Below are 8,683 nucleotides of genomic sequence, written 5' to 3'. Positions count from 1 at the left end.
CTTTTATCTTTATTTAATGCTGTTGTTGTTGTGGCTTTCAGCTTTTCCCGGTTAGGGGTCGCCACAGCGGAACTCCGGTCCGCTAATGATTGGCAGTAGATTTTTACGTGCCGAGTTACCGGCCCTGACCCACAACCTTCAACAAAGGTACGCCCATTCACACATGTCTCCACACAGAAGACACTCTAGCTGAGAATCGAACAGGACAACGTCTTACTGTGAGGTGACAACGCTACCACAGCACCACCACCTTTATTTAATACTAGCCTAAATACTTTAATATTTTCATGTAACTGTTTTATTATTACATTCATACTAACTTAATTTTAGTTGTAATAAAAATATCACCTGCATAATTCAATAATATAGACAATTTTATCCCTTCCTTAGAAATGTAACTATAGTATCCATCTCCTTATTCATGTACATTGATATTACATTTATTCTTCTTTCTTCTTCTTCTTTCGGCTTTTCCCGATTAGAGGTTGCACAGCAGATCACCTGTTTCCATTTCTTCCTGTCCTCTGCATCTTTCTCTGTCACACCAACTCCCTGCATGTCCTCTCTAACAACATTCATTAACCTTATCTTAGGCCTTCCTCTTTTCTTCTTACCTGGCAGCTTCATCCTTAGCATCCTTTTCCCATTATACCCAGCATCCCTCCTCAGCACATGTCCAAACCAACGCAATCTCGCCTCTCTGGCTTTGTCTCCAAACTGTCCAACCTGGGCTGACCCTCTAATATACTTATTCCTAAACCTGTCTACCTGTCTACCCTCATCACACCCAGTGCAAATCTTAACATCCTTAACTCTGCCACATCCAGCTCTGACTTCTGCCTTTTTGTTAATGCCACTGCCTCCAACCCATATAACATAGCTGGTCTCACTACCCTTTTGTAGACCTTCCTTTTCACTCTTACTGGTACTTGTCTGTCACAAATCACTCCTGACACTCTTCTCCACCCACTCCACCCTTTCACTCTTACTGGTACTTGTCTGTCACAAATCACTCCTGACACTCTTCTCCACCCACTCCACCCTGCCTGTACTCTCTTCTTCACCTCTCTTCCACACTCACCATTACTCTGAACTGTTGATCCCAAGTATTTAAACTCATCCACCTTCACCAACTCGACTCCCTGCATCCTTACCATTCCTCTATCCTCCCTTTCATTCACACACATATATTCCATCTTAGTCCGGCTGACCTTCATTCCTCTATTCTCTAGAGCATATCTCCACCTCTCCAGGGTCTCCTCAACCTATTCCCTACTCTCACTACATATCACAATGTCATCTGCAAACATCATAGTCCACGGGGACTCCTGTCTGATCTCGTCTGTCAACCTGTCCATCACCACTACAAATAAGAAAGGGCTCAGAGCTGATCCTTGATGTAATCACACCTCCACCTTAAATGCATCTGTCACTCCCACGGCAGATCTCACTGCTGTCACACTACCCTTGTACATATCCTGTACCACTCTTACATACTTCTCTGCCACTCCTGACTTCCTCATACAATACCACAACTCCTCTCTAGGCACCCTGTCATATGCTTTCTCTAAGTCCACAAAGACACAATGCAACTCCTTCTGACCTTCTCTGTACTTCTCTATCAACACTGTCAGAGCAAACATCGCATCTGTAGCGCTCTTTCCTGGCATGAAACCATACTGCTGATCACTAATCATCACCTCCCTTCTTAACCTAGCTTCCACTACTCTTTCCCATAATTTCATGCTGTGACTGATCCGTTTTATCCCTCTGTAGTTACTACTAGTGCAAATAATGTACCACTCAATGGGCATCCTTGCCTGATACCCTTTTCTAATGTTATATCATCACTCAACCATCCAGTTATCATAATCTTTGCTAAATTATACTTGTATGCATTTTTAATCTTCTGACTTATCTTATAAATATCAGCTATACCCTATAATACTAAATGATTTATCGAATCAAATGCTTTACTTAAATCTCCTACTATCGCTTTTGCTTGAATATTTCTAATTACTATATAATCTACTAATTCCCTAATTATTAATAATAAGTCTTGAAGTTTTTACCTTTTATAACAAACACATAGTTATTTACAACCTTACCTACTTTTCCTTCCGTCCTTTGGTGTACTATTTTCATAAAAATCTTATAATCCATATGATTTTATACAATTGGTCTCCAATTCTGAATTTCTTCTTTCTCTCCTTTTCCGTATTTATATGATGATACCTCCTCACACCTCTTTATACAAAAAAAACTTTCTCTAACCATTCATTTAATACTTTTATAAACCATTTTTTTTTTGCTCTAAAGTCAAATTGTTATCCATCTTATATTCAATTCTGTCTGGTCCTGCTGCAGAATCTAAATTTATTCCTTGTATTACATGTTCTAATTGTTCGATTTCTACATCTTTTTCTAAAGCCGTATTGTCTATATCTGGAAAAGTGCATACTTTCCATTTCTTCCATGTTTTACTTCTCTGTTCGTTAAATTCTTTCCTAATACATTCTTTTACTATATTCATAATCTCCTCTTGTGTGCTACATATCTTACCTGATGAATCTTTCATTTCCCTCATTACACTATTATTACCTTTGATTATTTTACTTAATTTCTTATTTTATTCCTTTCAAAAATATCTTTGTTTATCCAATAAATGCTCTATTGTTTCTTCTTCATTTTATTTTTTCTGTTCTTTACTAAAAAAATTCTCATTTTTCTCTGTACACTCAATCATGTCATTACTTAAATTCTTATAATTCCCATTTTCCTTATATAGTTCTCTTTATCCCATGTCATAAAACATTTTTTATATTTTAGTTTAAAATTTAACCACCATTCTGACCAATTTTTGTAAAATTCTCTCATTTCTACATGATCTTGCCATAATCTCATGGCCTCTTTTTCCCCTTTACTATGCTATTTTACCTCATTTATTCTTTTTTATACCTTTCCCTATTTTTATATAATTGTCATTTCTTTTTACCATAATCCATATTGACCTATGATCTGAAAAAACTGTCAATAATACTCCTTGTGCAACTGCTACTAAACTTTCAGATAATGAAAAATAATCTGTTTCTGTTCTTTTCTCCCCTCTTCTATATATCCAAGTCTCTAAATTCCATATTTTAACTGTTCATATTTTATAATGTCTTTTACTACTTTAACATCATAAGCCTTTTATTAGGCTGTCTTAAATTACAGTTAAAGTCTCCTACTACAATTATCTCCATGTTAACCATTACATATTTTATTATCTTTTTAAACATATCTTCCCTCTCCTTTTTTATAACATAAGCATATAATGCAACAACTCTTATAACATGTTCTCTCCATATTACATCAATCATAGTAATTCTACCAGTAATAAAAAGTGTAACATCTAACACTTTAATTGTATCTTTATATAATATAAGTATTCCTGAACAGGTGTCTTTCCCAAAGTTCCATATTGTGTTTTTCATCACCACACTTCTGTTTGATATCTTTCTATTTTTGACAAAAAATCTAATATTGTCTAATATAATAACATCACTGTCTAACTTTTTACATCACTCCAAAATCCCTATTATTTCCAACTTTTTAAAACCATTCACATTTATTAACACAACTTTACACATAACTCTGCTTGAAATAATAGTATGTATTTACCCTTTTTTCTTTTTTTTACATCTTTTATATTTTTCATTTTCTTTCTCTCACTCTTTTTTCCAGCTGAATTTCTTTTTTTGTCTAACTATATTCCATTTAACATCATCATTTTCATGTAAGTTTGACTCTTCTTCAACATTTACTGTATTTAAATGATCTTTCATTTAGTTTTTTTGAGTTACTTGTTCAATATCAGTACTACTACTATCGCTTTTTTCCATTTTTTCTCTACTACACCCTTTTCCATTGCTTTATCCTTATTACTTTGTTCTATTACATTCTCTGTTATATTTGATACTACTTCATTTTCTTTACACTCCCTTTAAATGCCCCACTTTTTTACATTTCTAAAATTTAGGTTCACAATATTTTGCATCATGTCCTAAACCTGCAGATATAAAACATTTTCTTTTTTCACATTTGTTAATTAAATGATCTGTTTTTCCACACAAAAAAAACATGTATTTGCCTGAACCCAATATCTTACCAAACCTCTACCTCCTTCAACATTAATAACACTTGGAATATGTACAATACAATCATTTTCCAATTTCATTATCACAGTGCATTCCCATGCTGCAGTCCATAAACCTCTATTATCATATACTTTAGATAAATTCAGTACATTATTGCATTGATTCAGTAAATATATTTATTTTATTTTATTTTACATTTGTTCACCGGGATTGTCCGACTTGAGCTGAAGAGCCCTTTTTCAGCGGAGGCTCGGGGAGAAAGGCACCAGCATATTATACAATTTTCATTATAAATTAGCATTAAACAGAAATGTTACAGGATTATTACAAGGCATTAAGTAGCAATACAATGTTATACAGTGTCAATAATCAGGAGTATAGCATAACTATTTCAAGATGTATAAAAAGAAATATGTCATTAAGATGAGTTTAATTTTTGGGGTACAAAAACCCAGTTTTATCATGATGTAATTGCATGAAGGCAAGACAATTACAATAGAATGTTTCTCTGAGGTAATTTGCTTAATAGATTTTAAAAAACTGTAGAAAGAGTAGTCAAAGAAGATTAGAGAGAGCTAGTGAGAAGAGTGAGTTAAGGGCAGAAAGTAGATTAAGGTACGAGAAGTAGGAGATGTTAAGCAGGGAGAGTGCAGTGACAGGACCAGTGACTTTTAAAGTGCTCTTTGGCGGCTGTCTTAAATTGTTTAGGATGTGTAAGGGTCCTGATTTCTAGTGGGAGCATATTCCAGGCAATAGTGGGGTGATAGCTGTACATGTTGCATCCAAATTTAGACTTGGGTTTGTGGATTTGTAGTAGGTCTTGGTTAGAGCTTCGGAGAGGTCTGGAGGGAGAATAATGGGAGATGAGAGGGGATAGTGCTAGGCAGTAGGAAGGCTAGTATAGGATAGAATGGATGATCTGGAGCTGAGAGAGAAGCTGGTGGGATAATTCAAGCCAATTTAGGTGTTTTAGAGAGAGACAGTGATGGAATTTGTAGGTTTGTTGGGCAGCAAATCTAGCTACCTTGTTGTAGGTAGATTCAAGTTTGGCCAGGAGTGCTGAGTTAAGATTTGTGAGAATTTGAGACCTGTACATTAGACTGGGTAGAAGGTAGGTAAGAGAGAGAGAGTAATCTTGGCTTCAGAGCTAAGGAATTTCTTGTTACGGTAAAGGAGCCCTAGTTTTGAATGTGTCTTTTTGATACAGTTATTAACATGCAAGTCAAATTTAAGCTGATCGTCGATGGTTACACCTAAGAGCTTAGTACTAGATTCTACCTGAATGGAAGTGTTATTAAGGGACTGCATGGAGAAGGAGGGTTTAATATTTATGAACTTTTTAGGTAGGAAGAGTAACGGCTTTGTTTTTTTAGGGTTAAGGATGAGCTGGTTGTTGGAGAGCCATGTTCCAACTAAGTTAAAAGATGCCTGAGTAGCTGAGAAGAGCTTAGAGGGAGAGTTGGCTGTGGTGATGTCTGTAGAGTCATCTGCGTATTGCACTAAGGATGACTGAGGGCAGGAGGTATAGAGCTGATTAGTAAAGATATTAAAAAGTAAAGGCCCTAGGATAGACCCTTGAGGTACACCCATTTTTACAGGGAGAGGAGGGGAGAGTGCAGAGTGCCATCTCACTGATTGAGATCTATCAGTGAGGTAGCTGGAGAACCATGCAACAGTATCAGAGGAGAAGTTGAGGTTATGCAGTTTGTGCAGCAGAAGAGAGTGCGAGACACTGTCGAAAACTTTTGAGAGGTCCAAGAATAGGCAAGAAGTAAGTTTATGGTCATCCATGGCTATAGAGACAGTGTTGAGGAAGGATAATAGAGCTGTAGTGTTGCTATGTTTGGGTCTAAAGCCGTGTTGAGTGGGTGTAAGCAGATTTTCCTGTATGAGATACTGCATAACTTGTTTATGAATACATTTTTCTAGTACTTTATAGAGAGGGGAGAGGCTAGTGATAGGTCTAAAGTTGGAGATATCAGAGGAGTTACCTCCTTTGTGTATAGGTAGAGTGTAGCATTGTTTCCAGATGGAAGGGACTTTAGATTCAGAGATAGAGCGATTAATTAGGATAGATACAGGGAGAGCAAGAGAGTCAGCTGCTAGGAGAAGAAAAGTGGAAGGAATATTGTCAGCTGATGCTGAGCATGGTTTTAATTTAGAGAGCAGAGTTTTGATATAGCTAGTAGGTACAGTTTGAGAGAGAAGGTATTTGAGGAGATAGCATTAGGAGTAGGTTCAGAAAGGTTAGAATGTTAGTAGTAGAGGAGTTTGGGTTAGGGTTCAGTAGCTTAGATATTGAATCGATAAAATAGGTATTGAAGATAGTGGCAGTTTCTTCAGATGTCTTGTGTGGGCATGGATTGGGGCAGCTAAGAAGTCTCTTCTTCAACCTCAGTTTGGAATTGAATATTAATTTTTCTTAGTGTCTCTAAAAGAGGGCTTAAGAACATATAAGTTCCATGGTGAAATGTTTTTCTTTTTTCATATTCCTTTGTAAACTTTTCCATTATCTGCCCAGTCTCGAAAATAATGCCTCAAAAAAACTCTTTATTATTATGTAAAAACACTCTTACCTCATTTGTTTTAATCCAAAACATCTTAATAACTTGGTCCCATACCTTATATCTCTCCATTGCTACATATTCCTTCTTTTCAGCTTGAGCCATAAAGAGTCTTTTTCTTCTTTCATTTCTTCTATTTGCTTACCACTTATTCCTTCTCTCACCATCTCAGCATATGATTTTTCTCTATTTGCGTCACCTCACTCGGCTGCTCTTCTTCCTTCTGTATTGTCTGCATCACTCCTCCCCACTGTAACTCCATTCCATCTTCCTGTTGACTTTCTTCCAGCATCTCCAAAGGATATCATCTCACAACCCTCACAACTGGTGGGCTGTAATCATAACTCCCTGTGATACATCCTTGGATTCCAAAAGCTTCTGTTGGAACACCCCTTCTGAATCTACCGCCACTGCATCCATTGCTTTCCTACTGCTTTGAATGCCTTTTCCTCCCTCCCCAACACACCACACTCCCACACTCCTCTCTCATGCTATTCCTGGCTTCCAACGCCTTTTCTGGTGAAATAAACATCTCTCATGTTCTGCTAACAGCACCACAATCATGATTCACTTCATTATTCTCTACACTGTCCATTATTGCTTACGGTAGCTTCCTGCTTTTCCAGGTTGCCTGCCCGCCTAGAAAGGAAGACAGGAAGCACCACAATGAAAAGAGTCCCCATACACAAAAGAGTAGGGGAAGTTCCCCAATGCCCTGGACAAATTTCCTCTAGTAGTGTAAATGCAATGTCAAGACTCCACTGAAGAGTGGGCACTAGCCTAGTTGGACTTACCCAGACAACAAAGGATAAATAAAATAAATTAAAAAAATGTTGTCTCATAGCAGAAGCACCTGTATTTCATAAATGAACTGCATCCTCTTTTTCTTTTTAGCATTATTGTCAGGTGGTTTTGTTCATGATTAAAAAGTGTTATATGACCAGCCAATTCTCCCAGTTAATGAATGTAAAATAAATAAATGAGGCAAGGCATCAGAAGGCATCAGACTTTCCACCCTCCATGATGCACAGATGCATTTTCATGAATGTAAACAGTAGAGCACTATAGGGACTGGGACAGGTAATGCTTGTGTAATGTGAGTTGCACTCACAGATGATGATGCGTTTGTGTGTACTTTTGGTTGACCCATTCAGCTTATGAGTGCTGGATGTGCAGCAGAGTAGTATCCAACTGCTCAGCAGGATTTTTAAAAAGTTAAAAGTTCATTAGGTCTATTATTAATTTGTGCATGACACTCCTCATCTGTATCTCACTGCAGCTTCATACTCAATAGCTTACCTATTGCCCTATGTGCTTTGGTGAGTACTGTCCCCATGTGCCCGCTGATACAAATGTGGAATGAGTAAACATTGTCAGTAGTGGCAGTAGCTTACAGAAGAGGTTTACTGTGTAATGGTAGTTTTTCTGCACTGTGTGTGTGTGTGTGTGTGTGTGTGTGTGTGTGTGTGTGTGTTCATGTGTATGTGTGTATATCTGTATCAGTCAGGTAGGTGGCTATAAAGAAATTGCAGACTGGCATAATGCTTAAGGTGTTTACCTCATAAACAGAGGATGCAGAGCTTGAATATCACCTTTCAGGAAAATTGGCTAGGCTTAAAATGGTGCACAAGGGCAGCTTACCTATAATTATAGTATGGCATCTATCCCAATTTGGTTTAGTTCTGTGGGGTTTATGATGCCTTTCTTTTCTGGGATTTTTGCCCCCACTGTGTGCCTACCTCTCTTAGTGAAGTGACCCATTTGTTCCCTGAATGCTAGCGTGAGACCTGAGTGAGAGGGGCTGTCATGTCGGCAGCCATCAGGTCTTGTTTTTATTTTTTTTTCTGAATATGGCCCTAGCCAAGCAGTGCATGTCCAGTAATATGCCAAGAGTTCAGCATGCAATGGAGTAAGTCTTTTGCATCCACAATAACTGTAATCTGTTAAGACAGCCTTGCTCCTTTTGAAGCCAGTACTCCT

The sequence above is a fragment of the Protopterus annectens genome, chromosome 12.part0, assembly GCF_019279795.1.
Source record: "Protopterus annectens isolate FY-2018-M chromosome 12.part0, PAN1.0, whole genome shotgun sequence".
Taxonomy (NCBI): Eukaryota; Metazoa; Chordata; order Ceratodontiformes; family Protopteridae; genus Protopterus; species Protopterus annectens.
The sequence above is the reverse complement of the archived record's forward strand: the minus strand, read 5'-3'. Positions refer to the sequence as shown.